Source organism: Paroedura picta, chromosome 17 (assembly GCF_049243985.1).
Source record: "Paroedura picta isolate Pp20150507F chromosome 17, Ppicta_v3.0, whole genome shotgun sequence".
NCBI classification, from domain to species: domain Eukaryota; kingdom Metazoa; phylum Chordata; class Lepidosauria; order Squamata; family Gekkonidae; genus Paroedura; species Paroedura picta.
Genome location: NC_135385.1, coordinates 21190660 through 21209985, shown reverse-complemented (window position 1 = coordinate 21209985; position 19326 = coordinate 21190660). Strand labels below are relative to the sequence as shown.

The 19326-nt window shown below is 48.8% G+C and overlaps 2 long non-coding RNA genes across 5 annotated transcripts; both read left to right on the top strand.

The window, feature by feature from the left end:
* Positions 1-782: 782 nt before the first annotated feature.
* LOC143827289 (uncharacterized) lies at positions 783-6398 on the top strand. 3 transcript variants are annotated; one of them, XR_013227249.1, is made up of 4 exons: positions 783-1211; positions 2059-2126; positions 3611-3676; positions 4733-6398. It is a non-coding gene; the product is annotated as an uncharacterized LOC143827289 (long non-coding RNA). The 3 variants fall into 3 exon arrangements; XR_013227248.1 differs by lacking the exon at positions 783-1211 and having other exon boundaries at positions 1296-2126; XR_013227247.1 differs by lacking the exon at positions 783-1211 and having other exon boundaries at positions 1296-3676.
* A 1303-nt stretch (positions 6399-7701) lies between these two features.
* On the top strand, positions 7702-19132 carry LOC143827283 (uncharacterized). Of its 2 annotated transcripts, none has more exons than XR_013227243.1 (3): positions 7702-7914; positions 9224-9528; positions 17543-19132. It is a non-coding gene; the product is annotated as an uncharacterized LOC143827283 (long non-coding RNA). The 2 variants fall into 2 exon arrangements; XR_013227242.1 differs by having other exon boundaries at positions 17540-19132.
* The last annotated feature ends 194 nt before the right edge of the window (positions 19133-19326 follow it).

Below are 19326 nucleotides of genomic sequence, written 5' to 3'. Positions count from 1 at the left end.
ATTGTGCTACTTTACACCAACACGGCTACTCATTTGGATCTGTGGTTAAAATAAAATTGGACAGAGGCGGGCATAGGAAACCCATCCTTTCCGGGTCTCGCTGTCTAAGTGAGGCCTCGCTCAGGGCTTTGTGCATCTCCTTTGTGTTCTTCGTTGCCTCGACAGGGGAAAGGGGAGGATGATCAAGACAAAGTCACCGTTTCCACGCGGGCTGCTGACAAATATGCGACTGGAACGGTCGCAGCATCAGCCCGAGTTTCCGCACGGACCGCAAAAAGCAGAGCGCCGGAATTCTAAGGCAAAGAGGTAGATAAAGGTAATCCAGGTAGTGTAATAGACACTTCCGTACGATGAGGGAGGGTGGCGGAGTTTCCGTACGGACCTCTAATAAATGAGCACCGGGTTTTTAAGAGAGAGGCTGCGTTTCCGCCCGGACCACTAATGCTGCGCACCGAGTCTGTTGTTCAAGAGCCAGAAAAGGAATAGAGCGACCCGCCACTTCGCTCTTGATAGGGGAAAAGAGAGCATGATCGGGCCAAAGTCTTCCTTTCCGCCCGGGGTGCCAATTATGATTTGAACGGGGCGGTCGACGTAAAAGGAAACGTTTCCGCACGGACCTCTAATAAATGAGCACCGGGTTTCTACGACAAAGAGGTCAATAATGGTGATCCAGGGACGTGTAATAAACACTTCCGGTCGAAGAGGGAGACCGGATGCGTTTCCGCCCGGACCACTAATGCTGCGCACCGAGTCTCTTCTTCAAGAGCCAGAAAAGGAATAGAGCGACCCGCCATTTCGCTCTTGATAGGGGAAAAGGGAGGACGATCGGGCCAAAGTCTTCCTTTCCGCGCGGGCTGCCAACTTTGATTTGAATGGGGCGGTCGACGCAGAAGGAAACGTTTCCGCACGGACCTCTAATAAATGAGCACCGGGTTTGTACGGCAAAGAGGTAGATAACGGTGATCCAGGTAATCTACACTTCCGGTCGACGTGGGACCATCGCTGCGGGCTTTCTGGGCCCATGTCGTCTCGGAGGAGGAGAGGGACGAAGGTCCGGCATGGGGACATCCGCGGCTGCCTCTCCGCGGCTGCATCGGGGCCTCCAAGAAAGCGCTGAGCGAAAAGACTGGGAAGAGGGTCCTTGTTTCCGTACGGGCCACTTATGTCATGCACCATGTCCCTAACCGGAAAATGATCTGGCCACACTTCCGGTCAGTGAGGGACGTCGCTTTGAGCTTTCCGAGTTTACTCTGGGTTGACGCTGCAAATCCTGCGTGAGAAGGGAAAGTGGAGTTTTTCCTTTTTGACGGCATAGGGCAGAGGTCGTCAAACTGCGGCCCTCCAGATGTCCATGGACTACAATTCCGATGAGATTGGCAGGGGCTCATGGGAATTGTAGTCCATGGACATCTGGAGGGGCGCAGTTTGACTACCCCTGGCATAGGGATCGGGCGATGGAAGGCACCAGAGTTTTGCTCTACAAGGAGGCCTTCGGTTCTGGCTTGCAGGTGCTGTGGGAGTCCTGGTGTGCAAAGGGGTCCTTGCAAGGAGAAAAGCAGCCCTCGAAAGCCAACTGACCAAGTTATGCCTTTTCTCCATCCCCTCCCCTCGCTGCTACTGTTCTGCTTGCGGGGAGTTTCTACACTAGGGAAGAGGAAAGGGAGAACACGACAAGTAGAGAAATGAGAACTGCCCCAGGGAATAAAGAGAACGCACACACTAGGAGCTCAAGGAAAGGGTTTTTAAACACTTTCCTTAGCCAGATACGTGATAAAAGTCCGGTAGGCAAAACTGGGCTTTGGACAAAGGGTGAAGATGTCTCCCTTTGATGTGGTTACCCAAAAGGTTGATTGATCCAGAATCAAAATGATAATGATCTGGGAAACTTGAGATCTGTTTTTATAGAGAGAGACATGAAATTCTTGGCATTATGGTGTTTAAATGGATCAGAAGGGGATTCAAAGAAAACACTTCTGAGATCTGCCATTTAGTGGGGTGGGGTGGGCAGTCAGGAAGGAGGATGCACTTAGAAGTTGCCTGCACTTTGTTTCCCCACAGATGCAGGGATGCTGAGTTCAGGAGGTCAGTCAGCCATGCCAAGCTTCACCATTGCTCCACAGAGAAAGGTTGGCCTAACTGCGGGATCATTACAACATTGGCCAGGATCCCTGGTACCTTTAGGAGCCAGTGGCTGAATTATACTGGATACAACATTGATTTAGAGTTTGGAATATGTAACATCAATCTAAAAATGCTTATTAGGAACCATTCAAATGAGTAGCCATGTTGGTCTGAAGAAGCACAATAAAATCAGTCCGGGAGCACCTTTTAAGACCAACAAAGATTTATTTAAGGCGTGAGCTTTCGAGTGCAAGCTGAGGAAGAGTGCTTGCACTCGAAAGCTCACACCTTAAATAAATCTTTGTTGGTCTTAATAGTGCTACTGGACTCTGATTTTATTAGGAACCAGTGATTGACCTTTCCTAAATACAATATTGATTTAGATTCCTGAATGCCAATACAATACCAAACACGACATGTTTTATTTATTTATTCATTCATATTTATATACCGTCCTCCCCAAAGGCTCAGGGTGGTTTACATATAACTGAAACTATACATGGAACCATACATGTTATGAGACAATATCAGGGGGGGGAAACTTTTTAGAGAAGCCACCAAGGAAAAGTTTGATCCTTGAAAACGGCAAAGACTATCTAGAAACCGTTTTGGCTTGACCCTTATACAAAATTACTCTTCAATAAAAAGAGAAAAATGCAAGAAAACTGATTATAAGCCATTTATTATTTGAAGTCTGGACTCTTTATTCTAGACATATCTCTGATAAAAACTAGGCCTTCTCCTTTGCTAACGAGATCAGGTGTCTGGTAGAAATTCATTCTATATGGACAGCCAGGCATAGATGAATTGTCTATGTTGTTCCATGTCAATGCACCTAAAATGTAATAAATAATAAATAATATTCAATCTCAAGTGAACAGAAAGAAATCACCACCACCTCCCTTTTTCTTTGGTATCGTTAACCATTTTCATTATACTGTATGCCAATCTACCCTCACACTTTCCTATAAGTGTGAACTGGTTACTTCAATTTCATATTGCATGTGCACACAAAAGCTCATACCTTGAATAACAGTTTGTTGATCTTAAAGGACACCGGATTTCTTGTGCTGCTTCAGACCAACACAGGTACCCACTTGAATCTATACATATCACAGTGCTCCCCATGAGGAACCTTTGCCACTGTTTTCCTTTTCGCTCCATGGCATCTCCTCCTTATTGAAGAAACCCTGTAATGAGGTGAGACAGTTTTAGGGACTAAAAACGCCACAGTTTTAGGAACTACGTGTCCCTGCACCCACCTGGCTGGCCTGGGTCTTTCCCTTGGGGATGCTTCGGCCCCCAATCTCAGCAGGGCATTGGTATGGTTACTGCAGTGGGGACAGAAGTTGGGAGTCCTGAGGAAAATGGTTCATGGCCCTGGAGGAATTCCCTTCGAGTTAGAAGCCCTGGAGAACCCTTGGGTGACTGGGAGGTTGGATGGAGATGCAAGTTAGAAGAACGCATGTTTGACATTTCTTTCTTTTAGGGGAGGTGAGTGACCAGGATAATCCCAGGATGAGGCCAGCAGGACCCAGCTATTAAAATAGAGACGGTGAATATATGATTTATTTTTTCGCATTTTCAACCTCAGGTTTTTAGATCATGAGTTTATTTATAGATGACAAAGAAAAACCTGGGCCTTTAAAAACAAATGCTCCTCCAGCTGATATGTGCCTGAGCATGGTGGAATGCAGACACAGAAAGTTAACTTCTTGAGGATGGGACATGGGTCCCCACAACCCCAATCACTGATTTTCTCCCCGCTACAATCAACGAGGGGTAATTCCGCGGTTTGGCCACGGGATGGCAGCACCTCCTATCCATTTTTTAGCTTAGCCGTTCAATTATCAGTGTGGCCGCCAGGCGGCAGCACCTCCTGCTCTTCCATAGGCACTTTGCAATTTGACCACTCGACTTACCTAAGAATAGCAGGTGCTGCCGTCTGGCGGCCAACCTGGGAATCGACATGGTTAATATTAGACGCCAGCGGGCACAAGGCAGCCTATCCTTTCATGGTCTCTCGGTCTCAGTGAGGCCTTGCTCAGGGCTTTCTGCATCTGCTTTGCATTCTTTGCTGCTTCATGGGAAGGGAAAGTAGAGGGACTGCAAGGTCAATGGGAGAATCTTGCCTTCCCTCTCCCTGTCTTCTCTGTAGCTTTGAGGTCCCTGTTTTTCCTTTTTGAAGGCGTGGGGATCAGGCAGTGGAAAACACAAGAGTTTTGCTCTGGAAGGGGACCTTTGTCTGTGCCTAGTAATGTACAGGGTGAGTGGGAAGATCTCCTAGTGTGCAACGAGTTCCTTGCAATGAAAAAAGCATCTCTAGAAAGCCAACCGATCAAATTATGCCTTTTCTCGGTTCCCCCCTTCCCTCCACTGCTACTTTTCTGCTTTAGGGGAGATTCTACACCTGGAAAGGAAAAGGAAAGCACTATAAATAATGAGAACTCCATCCCAGGGAACTAATCCCTGTTTTCTGGAGGAAAGCTGTAATGCTGGGATTTTGCCAGGACACCCCTGAATGTTGGCATCTCTGGACTCCATTTATTTATTTATCTACCTATTTGGTTATTTATTTATTTATTTCCAAACCATCTTTCCTCTCTGGCAGGCCCGTTTGTCTTGAGATTCACTGCTGCTTGCTGGAACAAGGGATTTGCAATGAGCACTTCCTGTGAAGTGGACATCGCTGCAGTCTTTTTGTCGTGCCGGGACCGGCGGTTGCCATGGGCTGCCAGACGCAGGAGTTCCGCGGAGAAAAACAGCCTGGGGCGGAGCGCGGCCTGCCTTGCCTGGGCTGTGCAGACGGAGAAAGGACAAGGAGAACATTATAAATAGAGAAATGAGAACTCCGTCCCTAATTTCTGGAGGAAAGCTGTACTTCTGGCATTTTGCCAGGTCACCCCTGAAGGTTGGCATCTCTGAACTGTCTGTCTATCTACCTACCTATCTATTTATCTACCTACCTATCTATCTATTTCTTTATTTGCAAGCCATCTTTCCTCTCTGGCAGGCCCGTTTGTCTTGAGATTCACCAATGCTTGCTGGAACAATTCTGGCCAAAGACAGACCCTTTCATTAAAAAACTCCCCTTCTTCAAGTTGCCACATAAGCTCTGTGGCATGAGAGCTGTGGCCGATGGTCCTGTGGTCCACATACATTTCTTAGTCTCCCTGACCCACAGCCGAAATAGGAAGGCATCTTTCAATGAACCCCCAAGTGAAATATGATATTGTCTGTTTTGTTTCTGATGCTCAAATCCTTGATGAAGCACCAACTAAATTTCCGTAAGGAAATCCTCAGAACATACATGCTGGAAGGCCAAGACCAGAGTCTGGAAGACCCAGGCTCCAATCTTCGCTTGGCCACACTGTCATTGCCTTCATGCATGGAATGGTGAGAATTGTCATCAATGGAAATGCCTGGGACCCACTAACTAAATGGCCTCTGTTCTCTTATGGGATGCCTGTCGTCTTTATTCTAGATATTTCTCCATGATAACACTAGGCCTTGTCCTTTGCTGGCCAAACCTGGTATCTGTCAGGAATGCATTCTATGTGGACAGCCATGCGTAGATGAATTGTCTGTGTTGTTGCATGTTGATTATCTTAAAGGGTAATAAATAAATAACTGTATGTTATTTCTATAGAAGAGGTGAGCTCAGTAGAACCCACTTGAAGGCTTTCTCTCAAGAATCACCTTTGATATGTCCTACAAAAGGCACCCATTCCATTCTTTTAGAGCCTGTCAAAGGAGGAGTCTAGGGTGGCAGGGTTTGGATCTGAACCTGCTAGAGGCAGCAGGGACCAGAAGGGCGTAGCCATCCCTTCCCCGTAGTATAAATTGTCCGTGTTGTTCCATGTCAATGCACCTTAAATGTAATAAATGAATATATATATATTAATTTGAACATATATATATTCATTTATTACATTTATTACATATATATATATATATATATATATATATATATATATATATATATATATATATGTATATATATATATGTATGTATGTATGTATGTATGTATGTATGTGTATGTATATGTATATATATACATATATATATATATACATTAATTCAAATCAACATAAATCCAGTTTCTTTCCCTTTATCTTTGGTGTCTGTTAACGATATTCCTTATGCTAGATGTTGATTTATTCTCACTCTTGCCTATATGAATGAACTGTTTTCTTCCATTTCATCACATTGTATCTGAGGAAGCATGTGTGCACACGCAAGCTCATATCTTGAATAAAAATGTGCTGCTCTTAAAGGTGCCACTGGACTCTCTTTTCAGAACAACAGACCTACTCTCTTGACTCTATATATATCACAGTGACCCTCATGAACCTTTGCTACAGTATTCCTTTTAGCTGAATGGGATCTGCTCTTTCTCTAGGAAACCCTGTAAGGTGAGATTGGGGATGAGAGCCCCTGCTATGCCCTAGTTTTAGGAAGCACATGCCCCTGCACCCATCTGGTCGGCCTGGGTCTTTCCCTTGGCCCTCAAACTCAGCAGAACATTGGTATTGTTGACTGCAGTGGAGTTAGAAGTTGGAAATCCTGAGGAAAATGGTTCCTGGTCCTGGAGGAATTCCCTCCCTCTTTCAAGGCCCGGGGACCCGTTGGGTGAGTGGATGGTTGGACCGCGATGCAAGCTAGAAGAATACACATTTGGCTTTTTTTAATTATTATTAGGTGGCGGAAAACCATAGTAATCCTAGGATCAGGAGGACCCAGCAAATAATATAGTTGACAGGCAATACCTGAATGAATGGTTTGCATATTCAACACCAGGTGCTTATGTTAAAGACCAGAATACCTGGGCTTTTAAAAACAAATTCTCCACCTAATATGTGTCTGAGCATTTATTAGCTCAGCCGTTCAGTTATCGGTGTTAACAGCTGACCACAGCATCCCCTGGTCTTTGTCACGCACTTTTCAATTTCACCATTGCGAGAGATAGGAGGTGCTGCCGTCTGGCGGACAACCTGGCAAAGTACATGGTTAGAATTGGTCCTCGGCTCCCGCCAAGTGGCCAAGGCAAAGCCTGCAAACTGCACGACCAAGACATGGAGGGGAGACGAGCCGCCCGCTCGCTGGGGCAGGACATCCTTTCTAGACGTTAATTTATTTATTATTTATAAATTTAGATTTATTTGTCCTGCAGACGGCCAGTTGGGAAGAAGCGCGGTGAAGGGGGGGGGGAGACGACTGGGCTCTGCAAGGGACGAGAAATGCTACCCTCTGGCGGCCTATATGAGTAATTACGCGGTTAAGAAAACAGGCAGCCGCATCTTTTCTCGCAAAGTCCCCAGTCATGCGCACAATGCCGGACACCTGGACATGCCGGGAATTGTAGTCCACACCACATCGGCGGACACGGAAAGGCATGCGCACTACGCCGGGCAGTTAGGAATGCCGGGAACTGGAGTCCACTCCGATTCGCGTACACAGGTGGACATGCGCACTTTTAAAAAGCTGGGAATGCCGGGAATTGTAGTCCACGCAATCCGCGGACACAGGCGAGCATGCGCACTACGAAAAACAGCTTGGTATGCCGGGTACTGTAGTCTACTCCGCGTCCGCGGATACCGGCGGTCATGCGCACTAAACCGAGAAGCTGGAGGTGCCGGGAATTATAGTCCTTTGCCCACCCACGGAGACAGGCGGCCGGCTCTCTGACTCTCTTCAGACACTACATTCCCCATAATGCAATGCTTTACACCGCAGAAGATTGACGTTCCTTTTCCCACCCCTCGTACACCGAAGGCCAATACAACGGAAAGGTGGGTCGTAAAAAATCGTCGACCAATAGGAACAGAGTCCGTGCGTCCTGCGAGTCGATTGGCTGAGGCGCGCCAGGCGACTAGGTGAGGGAGCGAGGGCGGGATCCAAAGAGGAAGGTGGAGTGACAAAGAGGCCACCCAATCGAAAGCGGGTATGCGGCGATAAGCTAGAAGGCGCCATCCGATTGGTTGTCTCAGTGGGGGGGTGTGGCCATTCTTTTATGGCACCCCGCCCTCTCTTTTCATTGGACTCCGGAGGGAGAGGATGGGAATGAGTGCTGGGAATTGTAGTCCCCACCGGTGTAGACGCGCGGCCCGCTCCCTGGGGCACTATATCCAGTCTGGACTTTTATTTATTTATTTCTTATTTATTTGTCCATTGAGATTAATTAACACGCCTGTCCATTTTGAGCTGAGCCGTTGAGGGGCAGCCCATCTCCCCCTCCTGGTCTTGGTCCTGAACTTCTTAAAATGGCCACGTGGTGGGAGTCGCGGACGAGTTTTATCCGCATATTTTCCCAATGTGGCCGCCAGACGGCAGCACCTGCTATGCATCTCCATTGACGGCCAGAATATGGATGGATCTGAATATGAATATGCTCTGCCCAGTTGAGAAAAAGCACGTGGGGAAGGGGTAGACGACTGGGCTACACGAGGGATAGGAAGTGCTGCCGTCTGGCGGACAAAGTGAGAAATAACGCGGTTAAGAAGGGAGGCAGCCGCCGCTTTTCAAGTCCCCAGTCATGCGCACTAGGCCGGGCAGCTGAGAATGCCGGGAATTGTAGTCCCCTACTTGCCCCATTAGCGGACACAGGCGGTCATGCGCACTACGCCTCACCCGCGGACAAAGGCGAGCATGCGCACTACGCAGGGCAGCAGGGAATGCCGGGAATAGTAGTCCTTTCCCCACACGCGGACACAGGTGAGCATGCGCACTACGCTAGGCAGATAGGCATGCCGGGAACTGTAGTCCGTTCCCCATCCAAGGACACAAGTGGGCATGCGCACTACGCCGGCAGCTGCGAATGCCGGGAATTGTAGTACTATCCCCATTAGCGGACACAGGCGGTCATGCGCACTACGCCAAGCAACTATGCATGCCGGGAATTGTAGTCCTTGCCAATCCAAGGACACATGCAGTCATGCGCACTACGCCGAGCATCTGAGCATGCCGGGAGTTGTAGTTTCATACCCACCCGGGGAGACAAATGGCCGGCTCTCCGTCTACCATAATACACTACATTCCCCGAAATGCAACGCTTCGCCCCGTCGACGAATGACGTCACTTTCCCCACCTATCTTCCTGCAGCATCCAATCAAAGGGGAAAGTGGGGCTATCGAAGAAGACGACCAATCGGAAAGGAGTGTGCGGCGCCGTGCGAGGCGATTGGCCAACGTGCCCCATACGACTGGCTGAGGCAACGGGGACGGGACGAAAACGAGAAGATGGAGTGACAGAGAAGATTGACCAATCGGAAGTGAGGCTGCGGCGCCATGCGAGGCGCCAGGCTAAGCCGTGCTTCGTGATTGGCTATGACGGCGAAGGCGGGGCCATATGAAAACGTCTGCGTTTCCGGTCTCGGCGTCTGTTCCTCCGCGTGCGACTTCCGGCAGGTAGGCCTTGCGCGTTCCGCGTCCTTTTTTCGTTCTTTTCGCTCTTTCTTCGGCCTTCTTCTCTCCGGGGGCTACGGGCGGGGGCGGCGCAGTCAGGGTAGGCCCGGGGGGGTCCCGCGTCGGCCTGAAGTGGCCCCCCAGAGCGGCCCCTCCCCCCTCCTGGTTCCTCCGGTCAGCGGGAATGGGGGCTCCAGCCCCGGCCGGGAGGGTGGCAACCGCAGTGCGACACGCAGGATCTTTCCGCCCCCCTCTGGCCACAGGCTTCGGTTGCCAAGTCCTCCCCGGGAGGCCTGGGGCGCCCCCTCCAAGCCGCCCTTCCTCCCGCCCGGGACTGAGCTGGACTGACGGGATTTCCCGGTCCCGCCGGGAGGCTGGCACCCCAGCAAGCAGGGGGGCTCCCGTTGCAATCCCTGCCTGGAACCCGGGTGTGCGGGGGGGGATTTCGGGAGGAGAATACGAACTGGGCATGAGGCGGAAAGAGACCCCCCCCTCCACAGCTGCACTGGAGCAGAAAACAAAAATAAAGCCATTTGCCCCCCCTTGCTGGGACCTGCAGCTATTATGGTGGCTCAACAAAAATGGAGTCCAAAAGCACCTTTAAGTCCAGCAGAGACTTCTGCAAGGCCTGAGCTTTCCTGGGCAGGCACTCGTCCTCCGACCACGTGGAGTGGGGATCAGGAGAGTGCACGGACAGAGAAAAGGACAAATCGGTGGCAAAATGGTAAACTGTGTCATCATATCCAAATCAAACCATATGGTAATTCTGTGCTAAAACAACGAATCAGTCCTTTTGAGTTCTGGTGTAGCCCAAAAAAACATTGGAGAGATAAAACTGTCCCTGTTAGGACGCAATGGCAGACGCTGTCCCAGTTGCGAAAAGAACGAGCAGAGACTGGGTGCTGGCCCCCTCCGTCTCCCCCCAAGCGTGAGACCACCCCTGCAAGCGACAAGCCACCCTGGACAGTTATCCTGTCCTGAGACCAGAGAGTTGAATTCAGAATGACACTACATATCACCAGCGTCACATTGTCCCAAATAAAATAAAAAGAAGAGGGGATTGTAGGGAACGTGGCTATAAGAATTGAATGAGCTTATCGTGCATAGTGAGATAAAAAATGCATGTCCTTGTTGAGTCCTGTCTACACCATTGTTTTGAATGTTGTAATAAACTTGCCTTTCTGCACATTCCCTGTCTGGTCTGTTCTTGAAGTTCCTTTGCAATAAAACAGCCCCTGTGAGGTCTCTTAGTGAATGTCCCGGAAGGCTGAATATTCCCCTCCAGGTTTCTCAGGCCTGTGATGTTTGATGTCCGACTCGTGTCCGTTAATTCTTGGGTGGAGGGTTTGACCCCTTTGCCCTGCCTAGTGAACTCAGGGGCACGGTTGGCATTTAAGAGCATAGACATTATAACAAGAGGTGTGTGTGTGCATAGCCTTCAATGGGGTAAGTGACAACGGGTCCACAGATTGTGTCATTGGCTTGTGTGTAGCAACAAAGTAGGCATCTAAGTTCATTGCAAGGTACCAGTGGCCAGGTTCTCATTTAGACATCTCACTGTTGTGGGCAAGGGGTCATTTGGGATTGGGAGGGGTGTCTGTGTGCAAGTAAAGGTTTGCCCCCCAGAACGTGGCAAAGAGAACTGTCCTTGTCCGGCAGAGGTAAGTCCTTGATGACGCACCAAACTGTGTGGAGTTGGACTGCATATAACCACCGGGGTTTTTCTATTATTGTCTCTTTTGTGCCTGTTTTCCAACAAGATGCCTCTTGGTTTTATTGATCTGTTTCTCAACCTCATTGTTTGGGTACCCCATTTCCGAGAAGGTTTGTTGCAGATCCTCCCAACGGCAATGTCCACCTGTGGGATCGGAGCAGATGCGGTTGTAACGTAGAGCCTGCCTGTATGCTATGGATTGTTTGGTAGGTTTGCGATGGTGGCCAGAAGCCCGCAGGTACGTTTGCCGGTCGGTAGGCTTTCGGTATAAGGTGGTCTCTAGGCATCCATGGTTTATTTTTGCAATAGGGTCCAAAAATGTATTTCCTGCGTAGATCGCTTCATGGTCAGGTTGACAGTGGGGTGGAAGTCGTCGTATGCCTGGGGGAAGGTATCCAGGCCTTCTCGGCCATGTGTCCATACAATACAATTGTCATCCATGAATCGCAGGTGTAAGAGAGGTGTGAGCATTTGGGCTTTTAGGAAGCGATGCTCCAGGTCTGACATGCAGATGTTGGCCTACTGAGGGACCCTGTCGGTGCCCACGACCATACCACTGATCCAGAGGAACAAGTTGTCACCACGTCTGAAGTGTTACAGGCGAGAACAAAAGGGCAGCATTTGCTGGCCGAGTCAGCTGTGGTCTTGTTAGAAATCGTATTCCTAATGGCTTGTAATTCCACCTCCATGGGGGCGAAAACAATATTCTCAGGAAGGTTGTTCAAAGATTGTCTTGTCCTTAGAAAGTCTGTGGTGTCGCAAACATAACTAGAAGCGTTGGTGGCAGAGGGTCTTAGAACAGGGTCCATGCAGCCAGATCCCCCCCTGGTGGAAGCGTGTATGCCTGAGAGGACGGGGTGTCCTGGGGTGCCAGATTTTGGCCACACGATTCAAGATTCCTGCTCAAAGTCCTTTTGGTGTGCCTGAAAGGAGCTCTTTTTGAATGTGTGTGGGGAATTCCTTGATACTTTTGTGTAGTTCTTTTTCGTATTCCTGAGTCGAGCCTGAGTCGGGTTGTTTGTACAAGGTGACACTTGAGAGCTCTCTTTAAGCCTCCTGGGTGTTGTCCAATCTGTTCATGCTGACAGCAGCTCCTACTCTGTCTGCCTCAGTAATTATTATATCCAGATTGTGCCTAAGGCCTTCCATGGCCTTCCTTTCAGCATAGCTGCTATTCCCTTGTGTACTGTGTTTGTGGGCGATCACATCGGTTTGGACCCTGTGGCGGAAGCAGGCTATGGAGAGCTCCGGTGAGGCTTGGGACCCCCTGGGGGGAGGCTCTTCCCTTGTGTTGTTTCGTTGGTATGTGGTGGTCAGCATCCCCTCCTTCGGTGGACCAGAGGGACAGCGGGTGTTCTCCAGTAGGTGCTGTGATGCAGTGGTGTGCAGATGTTGCCTGTTCCTGCTTGTCCTGTTCACGTGTATGTCGAAAGATGTCCTTTAGGCGTAAACGTCGCAAGAATGCCTCCAAGTCCCCACGGAATGGGACCATCTCTGTGGCTTCGCCGGGGCAGAAGGACAGACCACGTGAGAGAACCAAATGCTCTGCAGGACAGTGGCTGTGCTGTGACAGATTGACAGAAGTCCTGGGGGAGTTCTTGTTTCCGGCATCATCCGCCTTCAGGTTGCATATCATGCTGTTTCAGTAAGTCAAACCGAGAATTATCGATAGCTGGTCTTTTTTCGTGGAAGTCCTGCCAAGGGGGTCGATTCCTTGTAGAACTGTCCACTTCAAAAAGTTTCTCCTTGAGCAGCTTCTCTTCGTAGTAGGGGCCACGGATCGGATGCTCCGGTAGTTTCTTGGAGAATGTGACACAGAGTTTTTCTGCAGAGTCCTTAGGGTAAGTGGACTTCGGCGGATTCTGAATCCGCAGTCTTTTAGGTATCATGTCCAGGCATTTGCATTTGGTAAGAAAGGAAATATCCGCCTGTACCTGTGGAAGTTTCTTTGTCAGGCAGAGGGAGTTCCATTCCCAGCCGCTACACGTGCTGCCTTCCATAAAGAGAGATTCAAGTGGGCAGCCTTGCTGGTTTCAAAGCTCCACTGATTTCACTCCTATATATCTGTACTCTTATGCCTCTTGTTCCATTCTGTGTGCAGAAGTGTGCATGTACACAAAAGCTCACACCTTGAATACTTCTTTCTCGGGCTTTAAGGGGCTGCTGGACTCAATTTTTGTTGTGTTGCTCTGAAGTAGCACAAGAAACAGAGTCCAGCAGCACCTTAAAGCCCAAGAAAGATGTATTCAAGGTGTGAGCTTTTGTGTGCAGATAAAATGGAACAAGACTCATAAGAGTACTGATATATATATATAAGAGTGAAATCAGTGGAGGTTTGAAACCAGCAAGGCTGCCCACTTGAATCTCTCTTTAAGGAAGGCATCACCTTTAGTTGCTTGGAATGGAACTCCCTCTGCCTGATAAAGAAACTTCCACAGGTACAGGCGGATATTTCCTTTCTTACCAAATGCAAACGCCTGGACATGATACTTAAAAGGAGTGTGGATTCAGAATCTGCCGCAATCTACTGACCCTACGGACTCTGCATAAAGATTTTGCATCACATCATCCAAGAAACGACTGGAGCATCCAATCCATGGCCTGTACTACAAAGAGAAGCTGCTCAAGGGGAAACTTTCTGAACTGGACAGTTCTACAAGGAATCGACCCCCTTGGCAGGACTTCCACGAAAAAAGATCAGCTATCGTCAATTCTCGGTTTGACTTACCGAAACAGCCGGAGCTTTAAACAACTATGCAACCCAAAGGCAGATAATACTGAAAAGAAGAGTTCCTCCAGCACTATTGTCGGCCTCCGTCCTTCAGAGCATTCGGTTCTCTCACGTGGTCTGTCCTTCTGCCCTGGCAAAGCCACAGAGATGGTTTCATTCCATGAGGACTTGGAGACATTCTTGCAATGTTTACACCTAAAGGACATCTTTCGACATACACGTGAACAGGACAAGCAGGAACGGGCAACATCTGCAAACCACTCCATCACAGCATCTACTGTCCCTCCGATCCACCGAAGGAGGGGATTCTGACCTCCACATACCAATGAAACAACACAAAGGGAGAGCCTCCCCCCAGGGGGTCCCAAGCCTCACCGGACCTCTCCATAGCCTGCTTCCGCCACAGGGTCCAAACCGACGTGATCGCCCAAAAACACAGCACACAAGGGAATAGCAGCTATGCTGAAAGGAAGGCCATGAAGGACTTAGGCACAATCTGGATATAAAAACTACTGAGGCAGACAGAGTAGGAGCTGCTGTCAGCATGAACAGATTGGACAACACCCAGAGGCTTAAAGAGAGCTCTCAAGTGCCACCTTGTACAAACAACCTGATTCATGCTCGACTCAGGAATACGAAAAAGAACTACACAAAAGTATCAAGGAATTCCCCACACACATTCAAAAAGAGCTCCTTTCAGGCACACCAAAAGGACTTTGAGCAGGAATCTTGAATCGTGGGGCCAAAATCTGGCACCCCAGGACACCCTGTCCTCTCAGGCATACACGCTCCCACCAGGGGGGGATCTGGCTGCATGGACCCTGTTCTAAGACCCTCTGCCACCAACACTTCTAGTTATGTTTGCGACACCACAGACTTTCTAAGGACAAGACAATCTTTGAACAACCTTCCTGAGAATATTGTTTTCGCCCCCATGGAGGTGGAATTACAAGCCATTAGGAATACGATTTCTAACAAGACCACAGCTGACTCGGCCAGCAAATGCTGCCCTTTTGTTCTCGCCTGTAACACTTCAGACGTGGTGGCAACTTGTTCCTCTGGATCAGTGGTATGGTCGTGGGCACCGACAGGGTCCCTCAGTAGGCCAACATCTGCATGTCAGACCTGGAGCATCGCTTCCTAAAAGCCCAAATGCTCACACCTCTCTTACACCTGTGAATCATGGATGACAATTGTATCGTATGGACACATGGCCGAGAAGCCCTGGACCCCTTTCCCCAGGCATACGATGCCTTCCACCCCACTGTCAACGTGACCATGAAGCGATCTACGCAGGAAATACATTTTTTGGACCCTATTGCAAAAATAAACCATGGATGCCTAGAGACCACCTTATACCGAAAGCCTACCGACCGGCAAACGTACCTGCGGGCCTCTGGCCACCACCGCAAACCTACCGAACAATCCATAGCATACAGGCAGGCTCTACGTTACAACCGCATCTGCTCCGATCCCCTAGGTGAACATTGCCGTTGGAAGGATCTGCAACAAACCTTCTCGGAAATGGGGTACCCAAACAATGAGGTTGAGAAACAGATCAATAATACCATGAGCCATCTTGTTGGAAAACAGGCACAAAAGAGACAATAATAGAAAAACCCCGGTGGTTATATGCAGTCCAACTCCACACAGTTTGGTGCGTCATCAAGGACTTACCTCTGCCGGACAAGGACAGTTCTCTTTGCCACGTCCTGGGGGGCAAACCTTTTCTTGCACACAGACACCCCTCCCTGTCCCAAATGACCCCTTGCCCACAACAGTGAGATGTCTAAATGTGAACCTGGCCACTGGTACCTTGCAATGAACTTAGATGCCTACTTTGTTGCTACACACAAGCCAATGACACAATCTGTGGACCCGTTGTCACTTACCCCATTGAAGGCTACGCACACACACACCTCTTGTTATAATGTCTATGCTCTTAAATGCCAACCGTGCCCCTGAGTTCACCAGGCAGGGCAAAGGGGTCAAACCCTCCACCCAAGCATTAACGGGCACGAGTCGGACATCAAACATCACAGGCCTGAGAAACCTGGAGGGGAATATTCAGCCTTCCAGGACGTTCACTAAGGGACCTCCCAGGGGCAGTTTTATTGCAAAGGAACTTCAAGAACAGACCAGACAGGGAATGTGCAGAAAGGCAAGTTTATTACAACATTCAAAACAATGGTGTAGACAGGACTCAACAAGGACATGCATTTTTATCTCACTATGCACGATAAGCTCATTCAATTCTTATAGCCACATTCCGTACAATCCCCTCTTCTTTTTATTTTATTTGGGACAATGTGACTGCAATGTGATGCTGGTGATATGTAGTGTAATTCTGAATTCAACTCTCTGGTCTCAGGACAGGATAACTGGCCAGGGTGGCTTGTCGCTTGCAGGGGAGCTCCCACGCTTGGGGGGAGACGGAGGGGGCCAGCACCCAGTCTCTGCTCGTTCTTTTCGCAACTGGGACAGCGTCTGCCATGACGTCCTAACAGGGACAGTTTTATCTCTCCAATGTTTTTTTGGGCTACACCAGAACTCAAAAGGACTGATTCGTTGTTTTAGCACAGAATTACCATATGGCTTGATTTGGATATGATGACACAGTTTACCACATTGCCACCGATTTGTCCTTTTCTCTGTACCTGCACTCTCCTGATCCCCGCTCCACCTTGTCGGAGGACGGGTGGCTGCCCACCAAAGCTCAGGCCTTGCAGAAGTCTCTGTTGGACTTAAAGGTGCTTTTGGACTCCATTTTTGTTGAGCCACCATAATAGCTGCAGGTCCCAGCAGAGGGGGGGAAACGGCTTTATTTTTGTTTTCTGCTCTAGAGCAGCTGTGGGGGGGTGGTCTCCTTCCGCCTCATGCCCAGTTCGTATTCTCCTCCCGAAATCCACCACCGCACACCTGGTTTCCAGGCAGGGATTGCAATGTGAGCCTCCCTGCTTGCTGGGATGCCACCCTCCTGGCGGGCTCGAGGGATCCCCTGGGCCCGTGTGGGTCCCAACACCAGCCCAGGAAGAGTGCTTGAATATGTTGGAATGCACAGGTAAGCCCCAAGGGGTTCCCAAAAGGCCATTGTTCATTTCTGGAACCATATTTGTTCTAGGCGGTACCATACAACAAGGTGCTGACTTTAACCTGCTCTGTACAGATCTGTGCAGATCGAGGTATTAACAAGCGAATGTACGGTTTTGCAACACGGCAGAGGAAGGAACGGAGGCAGAATCTGGCTAAGTCTGGTCTTACTCATGTGTAGGAGAGAAGATGGTGCAGAGGGACAGCATCTTCTTCTCTCCTACACACGAGTATGACCAGGTTTAGCCAGATTCTGCCTCTGTCCCTCTGCTGTAACAGTGCTGTATCTTCTCATGAGCACATGCATTTCCCAATCATTGAGAGAATACTTTGGGCACCAGTGTTTTGTTGTACAATTGTGTTAAAATGGACTCCTTACACCCCCTCCCAACATCAGCAACCTACAAGAGTCAATGAAACCCCCTCGAAGACCAGTGAACTGTAATGCTGAGTTTATGCCTTTGTTGCTTTCTTTCCAGCAGCATTGAAGGGGACTCCGTGCAACGGAACAACACACAAGACTTGGTTGGCTCCTAGAGGGGGCTGCTGGCACAGCTGTGTCGACCAGGGGTGTGTGAGGAAGATCTCCGAGTGGCAACCGAGCAGGACTTCAGTTTGATGAATGTGCTTTTTGTATATTAAGTGATGTCTTGGGTGTGTTTGTGTTGTGTGTTTTTTCTAACAGGTTTAGCACAGCTAGGGTTCTCTTCTGCACTGTGTAGCTACCGTTAGGTCCTTTTGAAGACTTGTCCGACTTGGAAGCTACTGAAGAGTCCGTGAGCCATCTGTGCAGATCCACAAATGCAGAGGAAGGAATGGAGGCAGAATGTGGCTAAGTCTGCTCTTACTCGTGTGTAAGAGAGAAACACCATCTTGTTCTTTTTCTCCCCTACACACGAGTAAGACCAGACTTAGCCAGCAACACAGCAGAGGAAGAGAGGCAGAATCTGGCTAAGTCCACTCTTCCTCGTGTGTAGGAGAGAAAATGGTGTTTGTCTCCTACACACGAGTAAGAGTGGACTTAGCCAGATTCTGCCTCTCTTCCTGTGCTGTGTTGCAAAACAGTGCTGTGTCTTCTCATGAGCAAATGCATTTCCCAACCAAATTAGAGGAATTTGACATAAGTGTGATGCTGAGTGTCTGCCTTTCTTTCTGTCCAGCAGCATTGAACAGGACTACGTGCAACGGAACAACACACAAGACTTGGTTCAGTCTGACGAATTACCTTTCTGTATATTGATGTTTCTGTGTATTAAATGATGTATTGGGTGTCTTTCTTTAAAAACAAATGGCGGGTGTTTTTTTCTGACAGGTAGAAGTTTGGAAGCAAGGCTCCCTGTGCCAACTGTGCACATCCAGGTATTAACAGGCAAATGCACTGTTTTGTATCATGGCAGAGGACGGAATGGGGGCAGGATCTGGCTAAGTCCACTGTCCAGTCTTAGTAGTGTGTGGGAGAGAGGAAGATGGTGCAGGGGAGCCCTCAGGTGGCATTGTCCAACTGAACAGGACTTCAGTTTGATGAATGTGCTTTCTGTATATTGACTGATGTCTTGGGGTGTTTGTTTAAAAACAAATGGTGGGTAGAGATGTGTTGTGTGTTTTTTCTAATAGGTTTAGCACAGCTAGGGTTGTGTTCTACATTCTGTAGGTACTGAAGAGTCCGTGAGCCATCTGTGCAGATCCACAAATGCAGTGTTTTGCAACACAATGGCAGAGGAAGGAATGGAGGCAGAATCTGGCTAAGTCTGCTCTTACTCGTGTGTAGGAGAAACACCATCTTGTTCTTTTTCTTCCCTACACACGAGTAAGATCAGACTTAGCCAGCATTCTGCCTCTGTTCCTCTGCTGTGTTGCTGGCTAAGTCCACTCTTACTCGTGTGTAGGACACAAACACCATTTTCTCTCCTACACACGAGTAAGAGTGGACTTAGCCAGATTCTGCCTCTGTTCCTCTGCTGTCCATATGTTCTCATGAGTTTTCTGTATATTTTCTGTATATTGAGTGATGATGTGTTTGTCTATTAACTGATGTATTGAGTCTCTTTGTTTAAAAACAAATGTTGCGTATACATGCATTGTGTCTTTTCTGACAGGTATACCACAGCTACTGTTCAGTCCTTTTTGAACAGTCCTCCCACTTGGATGTTTGCAAGAAAGTTCCCTGTGCCATCTGTGCAAATCCAGGTATTTAACAAGCAAATGCACTGTTTTGTATCATGGCAGACATAGTAGTGGGGGCAGAATCTGTCTAAGTCCAGTGTCC